The sequence below is a fragment of the Canis lupus genome, chromosome 14 (genome assembly GCF_048164855.1).
Source record: "Canis lupus baileyi chromosome 14, mCanLup2.hap1, whole genome shotgun sequence".
Lineage (NCBI taxonomy): Eukaryota > Metazoa > Chordata > Mammalia > Carnivora > Canidae > Canis > Canis lupus.
In genome coordinates, this window is record NC_132851.1 from 1,208,624 (window position 1) to 1,223,838 (window position 15,215).

Below are 15,215 nucleotides of genomic sequence, written 5' to 3' on the forward strand. Positions count from 1 at the left end.
TGTGTATTCCACACGTAAGAGTGGGAAGCTATGCTCATCAACTTGAGGGTGGAATGTCTGCACAAATTGTTTGAAATTCTTCTACGTGGGAGATTTCTCTTCTTGTGGCTTTGTTTTTTTTAGTTTCTTTTTCAAAGATGTTATTTATTTATTTGAGAGAGAGAGGAGAGAAAAACCATGAGTGAGAGGGGCAGAGGGAGAGGGAGAAGCAGGTTCCCTGCTGAACAGGGAGCCTACATTGGGACCTGGATCATGATCTGACTTAAGGCAGAAGCTTAACTGACTGAGCCACCAAGGTGCCACTATTTCTTTCTTTCCCTCTTTCTTTTTTTTTTAAATAATATATTTACTTTTTATTGGTGTTCAATTTGACAACATACAGAATAACACTCAGTGCTCATCCCGTCAAGTGCCCCCCTCAGTGCCCGTCACCCATTCATACAGATCCCTGACCTCCTCCCCTTCCATCACCCCTAGTTAGCTTCCTAGAGTTAGGAGTCTTTTTTTTTTTTTAATTTTTTTTTTAATTTTTTATTTATTTATGATAGTCACAGAGAGAGAGAGAGAGGCAGAGACACAGGCAGAGGGAGAAGCAGGCTCCATGCACCGGGAGCCTGATGTGGGATTCGATCCCGGGTCTCCAGGATCACGCCCTGGGCCAAAGGCAGGCGCCAAACCGCTGCGCCACCCAGGGATCCCCGAGTTAGGAGTCTTTATGTTCTGTCTGCCTTTCTGATATTTCCCACACATTTCTTCTCCCTTCCCCTATATTCCCTTTCACTATTATTTATATTCTCCAAGTGAATGAGAACATACAATGTTTGTCCTTCTCTGATTGACTTACTTCACTCAGCATAATACCTTCCAGTTACATCCACATTGAAGCAATGGTGGGTATTTGTGGTTTCTATTGGATGAGTAAGGCCCACCTTTTCTCTCTCTTCATCTTCTGAGTCTCCTATGATATGAATGTTATTGTTTTAATAAGTGGCTGAGTTCCCTAAATCTGCCTCTGTGGTCCATAACTTTGTTTTTAAGGCTTCCACTTGGGACTGCATCTCAGTTATACTGTTTTTAACATTCGCCTGACTAAAATTTAGTTCTTTTATTTCTACAGTAAGGGATTCTCTAGTTTTCTTCTGTGCTCTTTTTCCAGCCCAGCTGCTATCTTTATAATCATTGTTTTAAATTGTATTTATTTATTTATTTATTTATTTATTTATTTATTTTTTAATAATTTATTTATGATAGTCACATACACACACACACACACACAGAGAGAGAGGGGCAGAGACATAGGCAGAGGGAGAAGCATGCTCCATGCACCGGGATCCCGACGTGGGACTCGATCTCGGGTCTCCAGGATCGCGCCCTGGGCCAAAGGCAGGCGCCAAACCGCTGCGCCACCCAGGGATCCCTAAACTGTATTTAGACATCATATATTTGTTTTGATGGACTTCATGGCTGTGAATACTACCTCATGTTATTTTATGGAGGTGAATTTCTCGATCTCATTATATTTTCCAAAAAGAAAGTAGGAAGAAAAAGAAAAACCAAGAAAAACAATAACAACTGCCCTCCCCCAAAAAAACCACTAGATTATTTTGGCCTCCTTGTAAAAAGATTCTAAATCCCAAAATAACAAACACAATTAATGTTCCATGAAAGTAAAAATAAGAAATATATAAGGTACATACATAAAAAATAAAATAAGGCAATTAATAAAATAGAATAAAAAAAATAAATGAAAATAAAGCACAAAATACAAAGGAAGCTAGACCCTTCTTTCCAGGCAGCGCTGAAGCTCTGCAGCCTCTTGGGTCTGAAACTTGGTGGCAGAGAATGGTCTGTGTGGGGTCTGGGGATGGCCCATGGTGCTGATTGTCAGGTGCACATCTGCCTGGGAGATGCACCTGCGGTGTCAGGGTTGGGGTGGTCTTCAGCGCCTCTGGCCTCCAGCAGGTGGCGCAGTGGTGCTCCCTGAGATTGGAGCTGTTTGGCGTGATTTGGGAGGGGACACTGGGTCCTCTGGTTCTGGGGCTAAGCATCCCACCACCCAGTCTGCAAGCCCTCCACAGAAGAGCCCCCAAGCGCATCTCTCAGAACACTGCTTTCACTTTGCCCGCGTCCGAAATGCTTTTGGTTTTGTTTTTTTTATCTCAGACTGTTGTGCCCAAGATTGCGAATCCGAAAAACCATGGAGAAGCCCACACCGAAGCAAACACACGAGGGTTTATTTACAAGCTCGAGCTTGTGTCCAAGTATACCTGACAATGCGGAGCAGGGACTTCGACCCCGAGGTGAGTTTTTGCTTAGGTTTAAGGGCTTGTCTCGGGGACCTCCAGAAGGGCTAGAGCAATTCCTCAAGTTCTGTGTACATTTTTATATGGGGCCTTCAAGGGCATTGAGCTCTGTTCTCATTCTAATAGGGGCTTCCTGCCCTTGGCCTGGGCTCAGTTTTGATTCTATTGTGGGGCTTTCTAGGACATTAAGCTGTAAACAGAAAAGGTTCCACACCTGGAAGGGGGACGTCACACTGTCCCTATATGCTGAAGACGCGATACTGGAAACAGGAAACCTGGGAGCCTCCACCAAAACCTGTTAGAACTAAGGAGTGAGTTCAGTAAAGTCACGGACACAAACTGACCCTACAGAGCAGAGTAGCCTTGCTCTGTCCCGACAATGAGCACTCAGGAAGGAAAGGAAGGACGTGACTCCCTTCTCAGGAGCATCAAGGAGAATAAATAATGAGACTGAACCATAGGAGCACAAGACTTGTTCACTGAGCCATACATGGCTCTGTTCTGGGAGGCCGTCCTGGGTTCGAGGGGTGGGAGCCTCATCTTGTGAAAATGTCCGCAGTTTCTGAAGCCACCCTCAGTTTCAAAGTCATTCCTATCAAAATCATGGTGGCATATCTTAGAAATAGCAAAAAAAAAAAAAAAAAAAAAACAAAAAAAAAAACATAACATCAATCTGCCCCCACAAATGACCCCGGACAGCAAATCAGTACTGGAGGAGCAGGAGAGAGTGGGACGCAGCACTTTCCTATTTCAAACGATGTCACAGACACAAAGGATAAAGCAGTGTGGTTCTCGGGCCCCCAGCTGGCTCCGTTGGTTAAGCATCTGACTCCTGACCTCACCTCCGGTACTGATCTCAGGGGTCATGAGTTCTAGCCCTGGGCTGGGCCATGGACGGTGCGTGGAGCCTACTTAGGCAAACCAGTCCCATGGGGGGTGGTTCGGGCATAAGCTGAAGGAGCAAAACAGAGAGTCCAGAAGGAAATGTGCTCTGATACAATGGATTTTTTTAACTTAATTTAATTTAAACCCAATTAATTAACGGATAGTGTATTATACTTTCAGAGGAAGAATCAGGGATTCACCAGTTGGAGATAACAGCAGTGCTCGTGACATCATGTGACCTCCTTCATGCAGGTCCGCTGTTAACCTCCCCGCCTCCAACGACCATCATTTTGTTTCCTATCATTAAGAGTCTGTATTTCGGGGATCCCTGGGTGGCGCTGCGGTTTGGCGCCTGCCTTTGGCCCAGGGCGCGATCCTGGAAACCCGGGATCGAATCCCACATTGGGCTCCTGGTGCATGGAGCCTGCTTCTCTCTCTGCCTATGTCTCTGCCTCTCTCTTTCTCTCTGTGACTATCATAAATAAATAAAAATTAAAAAAAAGAGTCTGTATTTCCTGCAACTGTTTTCATCTTATTTGTTTTTCCTTCCCTTCACAGTTGTTATATGCTTTGCTTTTTAATTCCACCTATGAATGACACCACACGGTCATTCTCTTTCCTGACTGACTTATTTCATTTAACATGATCCCTCTAGTTCTATCCACGTCATTGCAAATGGCAATATTTCCTTCTCTTTGATAGCTGAGTTCCATTCCTCTCTCTATGACCATCATCTATCTCCCATCCTTTTTATCCATCATCTGCCACAGGGCACCGAGGCTCCTCCCACAGTGTGGCTACTGTGGACCCGGCTGCTGTATACATTGGGGTGCAGGTGTCCCAAGTCTCACTGCATCTGTATCTTCGGAGTGAAATCAGGCCGTTCACCTGCTGTTCACAGGATGTTACAAATAGAGTCGCCCTGCAGAGCCTCCACACTGTTTCCAGGGTGGCTGCACCAGCCCGCAATCCCGCCCACAGTGGAAGAGGGTTGGGTGGGTTTTGCGGGACGTGGTAAAACCCTGGTCCACATTTCATTTCGCATCCTGTGGGCTCCAATTCCTTGTCCTTAAGTATTTCTGGGGAAGCCAGGTGTTGGGCTCCGTTTCAGTGAGACGTTTCCAAAGCTAACAGGCCACAGCAGGAGCCTGAAAGGAGGCAGGTGCGGTCCCTGGAGCGCCCGCTGCCTTCTGCACAGCCTCCTGCAGCGCCTGAGCGTCCTGCAGGGGGCGCCCGAGCCCAGGCCCCACCCAGCGGGCATGAATGTGCAGTAGGCCTCCTCTGTCTGCACTAACAGGAGCCAGCCTGTGCTGGGGAGGCCTGAGGAGGACGTGGGGACACGTCCACGCTGATGAGCCACAGCTTCAGGAAGATGTGGGCCCGCATCCACGCTGACAGGAGCCCTTGGGCCACCTCAGGACATAAATTGAGGCTTCTGGAAGCTGCGGGCTGCATTAATGGTGGCAGGAGCCCCGGCCTCCTCAGAACCCTCGGTGATGCTTCGGGAGGACGTTGTGTCACATCGACACAACAGGATGCTGAATCCTTAGGATCCCTGGTGTTGACTTGGGGAAATATGGGATGCATCCATGCGGACAGAAGACCCCAGGCTTGTCAGGGCCTGTGGTGAGGCCTAAGAAAAATGTGGGTGCCGCATCCACACTGACAGGAGTCTCCAGCCTCCTCAGGACCCACTGTGAAGGTTTGAGAAGATTTGGGGCCACATCTATGCTGACAGGAGCCCCCAGCATCCTCAGGTCTTCTGGTGAGGCTTGAGGAAAATGTTGGGCCACCTCAACACTAACAGGACCCCCGTCCTCCTCAGGACATGCACTTTGGCTTCGGGAAATATGGGGCTGCGTCTATGCTGACAGGAGCCCACAGCTCCTCAGGACGTGTGGTGAGTTTTCTGGGGGACGTGTGGCCGTGTCCAGGCTGACAGGAGCCCCGGGCTACCTGAGAACCTGCTGTGAGGCTTCCAGACGATGTGAGGCATAGTCCACAGTGACAGGAGACCCAGCATCCTCAGGACCCTCTGACTATGACTCAGGAACAATTGGGGCCATGTCCATACTCACAGGAGCCCTGCTTCCTCAGGACCCCCTGGAGGACTCTGGAGGCGCTGTTGGGGGTCACGTCCACATCAGAAGGGACTACTCAGAACCACAGGGTAAGTGAATGGGTAGAATGAATGGTAGGGTCGGGAGGGGAGGCAGTTGTTGGTTAGGCTTAGGTTAGATGTTAGGTGTTTGTGATTAAGCTGTATACAGGAATACAGGTTAGGGTGAGGGATAAGGTTAAGAGTCAGTGGTTAGGAGTTAAGATGGGGGTTAGGGATTAGGGAAAGGGGTTAGGGTTAGTGACAGGATTTAGAGTTAGGTTTAGGGTTTAGGCTTCAGGGATTAGGACAGGAGGTTTGGAGGTGCGGTTAGGGTTATGGTTACAGTTAGGGTTGGGCTTAGGTTTGCATTTAGGGTTAGGGGTTAGGGTGTGAGTTAGGGTTAGGGGTAAGTGTTAGGGGTTAGGGTAAAAGTTATGGCTACGTTTAGGGTTAGGGCGAGGATTAGGTTTAGGATAGGGGTTAGGGCTAGGGTTAGGGTTAGTGTTTAGTTAGGGATTAGGGTCAGGTCAGGGTAAGAGATAGGTTTAGGGAGTGGTTTAGGAGTTAGTTTTAGGGTACAAGTTAGAGTACCATTTGGGGTATGAGATAGGATTAGTATTAGAGGGTTAGGGTTAGGGTACAGGTTAAGGTTAGGAATAGGATTTGAGTACATTAAGTTGAGGTTAGGGTTAGATTTAAGACAGGGGTCAGGGATAAGGGTTTCGAATAGTTTTAGGAGTTAGGGTGAGGGTTGGCAGGAAGGTTCACTGAATGTGTTTTGGTCTTGGGGTTTGTGTTTGGTTGTCGATTACTGATGGGTCTTGTTTAAGGGTTAGTTTAACATTAGGATTAAGTGTAGGGTTAGGGTTATGTCTGTGTATGGTTAGAGTTTGGGTCCTGGCATGTGCCTGCACTGGGACTCCTAGTATCTTGGGTCGTTGAGTTTTATGCACTCTATTTAGGTTTTGGGTTCAAAGATAGCCTGACTCCACCAAATTAGTGGCCTCCCCAGAGACTCAAAATCCAGGCTTCTGATGGTGTCAGAATAGACATTACAGACTTCTTCCAAGCTGAGCTAAGGAGGGGATTTGTGGCTCTAAATACTCTTTATTTGGATTTTTAGTTGCCTTTCTGATTTTTTCTCTAGTGCGCACATGTTTCATCAATACTACCAATTATTATTTTAAAGTTTTACTTGAATTCCTGTTTGTAAACACAGTATGATATAGTTTCAGGTTTACCACTTAGTGATTCAACACTTGGATACAACACCTGGTACTGGTCACAGGTGCCCTCCACTGTCCCCATCCCTTGATTCCCCATCCCCTCACCTTCCTCTGGTATTTATTAGTTTATTCTCTCTGGTTAATAGTGTGTTTTTTTGTTTGATTCTCTCATCCCCCCCTCTGCCCCTTTGCCAGTTTGTTTGGTTTCTTAAAATTCACCTGTGAATGCAATTGTATGGTATTTGGTATCTATCTTTCTCTGAGTTCATTTAGCATAAATTCTTTCCACTCCTTCCACATCATTGTAAATGGCTTCATTTCATCCCTTCTGATGACCGAGTGATGTCGCAGTGTGTATATTTACCACACTGTCTCTGCCCGTTCATCTGTCGATGGACGTAGGGCTGTATCCACAGTTTGGCTGTTGTTGATAACGCTGCTAGAAACACTGGGCTGCGTGTCCCCCTCGAATCTACTAAAGTACTTTTGTGTCCTCAGGGTAAATACCTAGCTCTGCAAATTTGGAATCGTAGGTTAGCTCTATTTTTAACTTTTAAAAAAATTTTTTTTATGATAGTCACAGAGAGAGAGGCAGAGACACAGGCAGAGGGAGAAGCAGGCTCCATGCACCGGGAGCCCAATGTGGGATTCGATCCCCGGTCTCCAGGATCATGCCCTGGGCCAAAGACAGGCACCAAACCACTGCACCACCCAGGGATCACCTATTTTTAACTACTAGAGGACCCTCCACACTGTTTTCCACAGTGACTACATCTGTTCGCATGCCCACCAGGAGTGTAAGGGAGCGACCCCTTCTCCATAGCCTCACTAAAACTTGTTTTTTCTTGTGTTGTTAATATCAGCCATTATGACGGCTGTCAGGTGAACTATCATTGTGGTTTTGATTTGCATTTCCTTGATGATGGGTGATGCTTAGTGTCTTTCCTTGTGTCTGGTCGCCATCTGGCAGTCTTTCAGAGAGAAAGTCCATTCATTTTTCTGCCCATCTCCAGTTGCATAATTTGTTTTTAGGATCTTGAGATTTATATTTGCTTTATGTGTTTTGCATACTAACTCTTTAGTGGATGTGTTGTTTACCAATATCTCCTTTCATTTTGTATGTTGCCTTTTAGCTTTGGTTGTTTCCTTCACTTTGCGGAAGCTTTTGAATTTCTTAAAGTCCCAATAGGATTTTTGCTTTTGTTTCCCTCACCTCAGAGGCATATCTAGAAAGAACATCCAATGGCCAATGTCAAAGATGTTGCTGCCTATCTTTTCTTCTTTGTATGGTTTCAGGTCTCACAGTTAGGTCTTTCATCCATTTTGAATTTATTTTTTATATATATGGAGTAAGAAAGTGGTCCAGTTTCATTCTTCTGCATTTGGCTGCCTGGTTTTCCCAACACCATTTGTTCTTATCCTGCGGTCAGGGTTAGGGTTTGTTGAAGAGACTGTCTTTGTGCCATTGGATATTCCTTCCTGCCTTGTTGTCCATTAATGGATCATAGAGTTACAGGTTTGTATCTTGTTTCGGCTTTCCATTCTGTTCTATTGATCTAAGCATCTCCTGTTGGGAGATTCTTGATTGCAGATTCAATTTCTTTGCTGGTTATCTGTCTGTTCAAGTTTCTTATTTCTTCCTTTTTCATTTTTGCTATGTTATATATTTCCAGGAATTGATCTATTTCTTCCAGGTTCTAGGTTCCTGGCATATAATTTTTCATAATGTTCTCTTATAATCGTTTGTATTTCTCTAGTGTTGGTTGTTATTTCTCTTTTCTCATTTGTGATTTTATTTAGGTCCTTTCACATCTTTGTTGTCTTTTTTAAAGATTTTATTTATGTATTCATGTGAGACACAGAGGGGCAGAGTTATAGGCAGAAGGAAAATGAGGCTCCATGTGGGGAGCCTGATGTGGGACTTGATCCCCCAGGACCCCGGAATCATGACCTGAGCCAAAGCACATGCTCAACCACTGAGGCACCCAGGTGCCTTGCTGATTCAATTCCTTTGCTAGTTATGGGTCTGTTCACACTTTCTATTTCTTCCTATTTCAGTTCTGCTCATTTGCTCATTTCTAGGGATTTGTCCATTTCTTCCAGGTCTCCCAGTTTGTTTGCATATAATCTTTCATAGTATTCCCTTATAATTGTCTTATTTTTCTGGTGTTGATTGTGATCTCTCTTCTCTCATTTGTGATTTTATTTATTTAGGTCTTTTCTCTTTTCTCGTTGATAAGGCTTGCTAGGGCTTGATCCATTTTATTAATTATTTTAAAGAACCAGCTCTCAGTTTTGTTTTTCCATTCTACTGTTTTGTTTTTCCTATATTGTTTATTTCTGCTCTCTTTTTTATTTTTTCCCTTCCTCTGTAGGCTTTAGGCTATGTTTGCTATTTCTTTTTCAGCTCCTTCAGGTGTAGGGTTACGATGTGTATTGGAGACTTCTTGTTTCTTGAGGTAGGCCTGTATTGCTATGTACTTCCCTCTTAGGACTGCCTTTGCTACATCCCAGAGGTTTGGAGAAACATGTTTTAATTTTCGTTTGTTTTATATTTCCTCTTTAATTTCCTGGTTGCTCCATTCATTCTCTAATAGGATGATCATAAACTCAACATATTTTTGGTCTGTCCAAATTTTTTCTTACTGTCGACTTCAAGTTTCATAGCGTTGTGGTCCAAAAATGTACAGGGTGTGATATCAACCTTCTTGTTACTGTTGTACCTGTTGAGAGCTGTTTTGTGGGCCTTGATATTATCTGTTCTGGAGAATGTCCCATGTGCAGTTGAAAGGAATGTGTATTCTGCTTTCTGATCGAATATTCTGACTATATCTGTTGAGTTCCTGTGGTCCAGTGTGTCAAGGCTATTGTTCACTTGTTGATTCTGCTAGATGATCGGTCCATTGCCATAAGTGGGTGTTGAAATCCCCTGTCAGTGTATTATTACCAGTGATTTCCTGTATGTTTGTTGTTAATTGGTTTCTATATTTAGGTACTCTCATGTTGGCAGCATAAATATTTAGTTGTTTGATCTTGATAGAGTGTCTTTTTAATTATGAAATAATGTTCTTCTTCATCTCTTCTTACAGTATTTGTTCTTCCTTTTTGAGATTTAAATATTTTATTTATTTTTTCATTAGAGATATACAGAGAAGCAGAGGCAGAAACATAGGCAGAAGGAGAGGCAGGCTCCCCTAAGGGAGTCCGATGTGGGACTCGATCCTGGGATCCCAGGATCACACCCTGAGCCGAAGGCAGATGCTCAACAACTGAGCCACCAGGTGTCCCCCAGTGTTTGGTTTCAAATCTCATTTGTCTGATATAAGTATGGGTCCTCCAGCTTTCGTTTGATATCCATTAACGTGGTAGATGATTTTCCCTCCCCTGACTATCAATCTGCTGGTGTGTCTAGGTCTAAGGTGAGCATCTTGTAGGCAGCATACAGATGGATCTTGTTTTTTTAATAACGATTTTATTTATGAGAGAGAGAGAGAGAGAGAGGCTGAAAATTAGGGAGAAAGAGAAGCAGACTCCCCACCAGGAGCCCCATATGGGACTCGATCCCAGACTCCAGGATCACACCCTGAGTCAAAGGCAGATGCTCAACACCTTGAGCCACCCAGGCATCCCAGATCCTGTTTTTTAAGCCACTCTGATACCCTATATCTTTTGAATGGATTACTTAGTCTATCAGCATTCAGAGTGATTATTCAAAGATATGAACTTTGTGATTTTGTGTTACCGGAAGAGTTGGTGTTTCTGGTGACGTACTCTGGGCCTTTCTAGAGTTGTTGTTTTTGGTCTCTTTTTTTCCCCCACTAGAAGAGTCCCTCTTAAAATTCCTTACTGGACTGGTTAAATGGTCATGAACTCCTTTATATTTTGCCTGTCTGAGAAAATCATTATCTCTCCTCTCCTCCTGAATGGCACCCTTGCTGAAGCAAGAATTCATACAAATTGGACTCCAATAAAAGAAATTTAAAAACATAAAATAAATTTTTGGTCTTATGATTGAGGAAAATGGCATGTAGGAGGTAAACCAGAAGCTGAAAGAGCGGAGGACAGATTTCACCGTCCGTAGCCTTCACAGGGACATGATGTCCTTTCCAAGGAGGGGCCTCCCCTCCGTAGGATGCTTCCTGCCCCTCTGTGCTCCTTGTTGGAACCCAGCAGGCACATCTCTGTGCCTCTAGCACCTCTGCAGTCATGGTTTATTGCGTCTTTCATGTATCATATTGGGGACCACAGCGTCGTGTATGTAACCATCTGGCTGCTGTTAGACAACATTGGGTGGATTCCAACTTTTGTTGGTTTTGTGGTGTGTGTGTGTCTATCACATGTAGCTATCACGTGCAGCTATTGGATCCTCTGGCTGGCTCACCCAAATGCCGAAATGGTTGGCACAACATCATTTCTGGTGCTGGCGCTGGGCGGCTAGCTAGGCTCTCATGGCAGACCAACGGCTCGCGCGTGCAGTGATTTTCCGCTGCAGGGTAGGCTGAGCTGGAAGGTCCGGCTTGGCCATATTCCCATGTGCAGAAGTGGGTCCTGCCATGCGCTGGCTGCTTATCTTCTCCCTGATGCCTCTCCAGCAGGGAGCTAGACCTCGGGGCCATCCTGGTGGGAGCTCCTGAGGAGCCAGCTGCCCATGGCTGGGGAGCCCTGTGACTGCCTGTGTTTGGGAGTCTGGGTGGGGACGGGGCTGGGGTTCTTTGGTCCCCTGTGCTGCCTGGCCTTCAGGCTGAGCCCCATGCTCACCCAGCCCCTATTCACTAAGGCGAGGAGGGTGCCCTCCACATGCTGGTGTGAGAGATCTAGCACCACAAGGTGTGCACGCCGAGTACACCTTGTGAGGGTGGCCCACGTGCGTGAGCTGCAGTGTGGGACCCAGTAAATTTAACAAAAATCCCTTACCCCTGGACAAGCAGAGCAGGACTGATTCCATTTTGTGCTCCACCAGCCATCTCCCCTATGACCCCACGTGACCTGCTTATGACTTAAGGTGCTGCCCCACCCGACTCAAGCCGCTGGGCACACCCTAATCTGAAATCGGGTCATCACATTGTAACCCTGCATTGTGCCACAGAAAGCTGCGCCCGATTCTGACCAAAGTAATAGGCCAGTTCAAGTCGATACTATAGGGTAAAGTGTAATTCAACCAGCCACCTGCGTGTGGACAAACATGACTACACATCTTTCAGCATTCCCATGTGCCACTGGCTCCTATAAAGCTGCTACATCTCTTAGTCTCGGGGTCCAAATCCCTACACCTCTGTGTCCGGTGCACTTGGACCCAAGCTCCAGCTTGTAAAGAAACCCTCGGGAGTTTCCATCGGTGTGGGCTCCTTGGTGGTTTCCCTGATTTACAATCTTGGGCACTACACCAGGGCCTGGTGTCCTGACATCCCTTCCAGGGCCACGCTGACCGCCCCACAGGCCCTTTGTGCCCCAGGCACACAGGCACGGGGATGCGAGGACGGGAGGAAGTGCCCCGGAACTCGGCCATCCTTGGCCCCCAGGACAGAGGGAGCACAGACCTCCCAGGTCGCTGTGCACAGACCCTGGTGACCTGAAGCTCCCTGGCTGTCACTCTGTCCCAGCCCCACCTGGCCTGGGGGACACAGCCTGAGTCTAAGTAAAGTCTGTGGGGTCCTGACCCTGACGTCTGGCTGCCCCTGGAAGGCACGTGGGGACGTCAGCTCTGTGTACCTGGTGGCACCCCTGCAGGGGCTGTTTGGGGCCTGGATGGTGCCCCCTCCTCCTCTCTGGGAGTCTCTTCACGCCCCATGCACAGAGTTCTGGGATACACAGAAACGGGCTGGCTGTGCATTTTTTCACAACACTTTATTGACTTTTTACAGCAAAGGGACTCAGAGCCTAATGCGCGCCTTCCCCTGGGGAGGGAGACCTTTCTGTCCTTTAGGGGAGGGCAAGAATCACATGTGGAGTGGGGACGGGTGCTGGAGTCCCCCACCTGGGAGCATGTTTGGACTCCGGGTGGGGACATGTCTTGAGGTTTCAGCAAGAGAGACGGTTCTGAGGGCAACAGAGCTGAGCTGGACCTGAGCTCATGGACTCCTGCACTGTTCCCCGCAGTGTAGCTGGACCCCGGTCTCGGGGCCCTGGGGCCCCAGAACCTGGTGGAGCCTGTGTGTGGTGTGGGGCCCACCAGCCTACCCCTTCTCTCCCCAACATTGGGTGTCCCGGGATTCCTAGGGCTGCCCTAGGTCAGCGACCTGGATCTGTGGGGCACACCCAGGGCCCAAGAGGCCACATCCAGCTGTGGGAGGGCTCTCTCAGCCTGGGGCCAGAATCCAGGGCTGGCCAGGGCCATGGGGGGCTGGATCCCATTAGTCTTTGTGTTGGGCCTGGGGGGGCTCAAATCACCCCAACCCCACAGAGCCTGGGGCCAGGCCAGCCCATGTCCCTCTGGGTTAGGGGCGTGTCCTATGCAGGGTGTGCTGCCCTCCAGGAGGGACAGTGGGTGGAGGCAGGGCACAGTGGGTCCTCTGCACCACTCACCTGCACCCACCCTGTCTGGGGCTCTCTGCCTTCCCTCCTTCCTGCAACCCCTGGGTACTCTATGGGAAACCCAGTCTTCTGATGGGAGCAGGGTATCCAGAGAACCCCGGTGAGGCTGAGTATGTCCCACAGGGGGCAGCTGCCCAGGGTCCTTGCTGGGGACAGATGCTGTGGGGGTGGATGTTGTGGGGGCAGGGGCATGATGGTGGTGGAGTGTGGGGGATGGTGCAGGGGGGATGGTGGGGGGAATAGTGTGGGTGGGGATTGTGTGGGGCTGTGTCAGTGTGAGGGGGATGATATAGGTGGGATGCCATTGGGGATGATGATGAAGGGGGATGCTGTGGGGGTGGGGAAAGAGGGGATGACATGGGGGGCCTGCCGACACAGGGCATCCACTTTCTCTCAGACGCACATGGATACGTCTAGAGATAAAGGCGATCCCAGTCTGGGGTTTGCTGTGACACCTGCCCCTGGGGCACCGTGTGGTCAGTGCAGGACACTGGCTGGACCGGGGGCATTATCTGGGGGTCATCATACTATGTATGCTTACAAATTGCAAATTGTCTCAAATTAAATGCATAGAATTTAGATATATATAAAACACCGAGTGTGGGTGTCACCCTGACCCGTCCGACCCTCATGGGAACGATGTGTGTCCTGCTCCAGCCACTGCCATGCCGCCTGGCCCGCAGGTCCGGTTACTGCCCTCCACGGGCCCCACCGCAGCCCCCTGCTTTTCAAGGGGCCGTCCCTCGCCCCTGTGTGGTTCAGCTCCCATGGAAACCCCTAGAGGCACCGACCTAGTGACCCCCTCAACCCCCAAGCCCCGGGGATTGGGGCATGGGTGTCATCCCCTGCACCCAACCATACAGTGGTGTGTTGCTGGTTGCTGTTGCTTCCCCGGCCTCTTAAGCCCCGTGTTCCCTACCCAGAAGCCCTTGGGCCTCCCCCGGGGCCTAGAAGCCCCCTGACTCAACAGCCTCTCCCCACCCTCTAGCAGTCCCAAAACTTAATTTGCCTGCTAAACATCTTGTTGATGTCCAGGTCTATCTGTGTGATGTCCCTGGAGGAGTCGAAGCCTCCTCCTTCATTTCCTGCGGGAAAACCGGGGAGGAGGAGTCGGCGTCAGGGACACAGACACCGGCCAGTCACCAGCTGCCATCCTGGGCAGGGAGCCCTGGGACCACCATAGGAGTGTGTCCTGCTGAAATCTCCTTTCTTCTCCTGGGAGGCCGGGGATGGCCAGAGTGCCGACCGTGGCTGTGGGACCTCTGTGAGGGGCTGTGGTGAGCCGCTGTGGGCGGGAGGTGACTGAGGGTCAGCCTGGGTGGGAGGGGACAGGGTATCAGCCCAGGTGGGGAGGGGACTTGGGGGTGTTGTGCCCAAGATTGCAAGTGCCCAACACTTGGGGGTGTTGTGCCCAAGATTGTCCAAGCAGACACCGATGCAAACACACGAGGGTTGATTTACAAACTCAAGGTTGGGTCCAAGTATATCCCACACAGCAGAGCAGGGACTTGGACCCCGAGGTGGGTTTTAGCTTAGTTTTAAGGGCTGGTCTCAGGGTCCTCCAGAAGGGCTGGAGCAATTCCTCAAGTTCTGTTTACATTTTGATATGAGGCCTTCAAGGGCATTGAGCTTTGTTCTCATTCTAATATGGGGCTTTCTGGGACCTTAAGCTGTAAGTTTTTTTTCTTTTTTTCCTGTAACTGAAGTAATGTAAATTTTAGCTCTTATACACAGGGTCCTGGAATGGCAGTACTTGTGCTGTGAACTTGAAGTGGAACGGCCTCAATTTTCTCAGCCTCCCCACAGACAAGTGACTGAAGTTTAAAACTCCCAATTTTAGGGGCTGCCCTTGTGGAGACCTGTTCTCTTCCTGCCCGGGAGGGTGTCCACGCACTCCTGGCCTTTGCTGCTCTGTCCCAGGAACTGGGCCCCATAACTGCACAGGGGTTTGCAGCTTATGGCCACACAGGGCAGACAGCTGGCCCGAGCCCCGCTGCTCTCAGCCAGGTTCCTGCTCCTGTGCCTGGGAACAGTTGGCACCACTGTCCTTGGGACCCCTGGGATCCTGAGACCACCCTGTCGCTCCAGGGACTGCCCCCCACTTCTCCACTTGAACACCTTAAGGCTGGTGTGTCCCCCACTCTAGGAGACTTCTGAAAGTACAATTTT

At 48.6% G+C, this 15,215-nt stretch overlaps 1 long non-coding RNA gene across 1 annotated transcript in view; it reads left to right on the top strand.

The window, feature by feature from the left end:
- LOC140603341 (uncharacterized) overlaps nt 1-15,215 on the top strand; it is a 66,042-nt gene that overhangs the window by 28,664 nt on the left and 22,163 nt on the right. The window contains exons 3-4 of the long non-coding RNA XR_012006318.1: nt 2,164-2,300; nt 3,369-5,358. This is a non-coding gene — a long non-coding RNA (uncharacterized lncRNA). The remainder of the gene's footprint in view (nt 1-2,163; nt 2,301-3,368; nt 5,359-15,215) is intronic.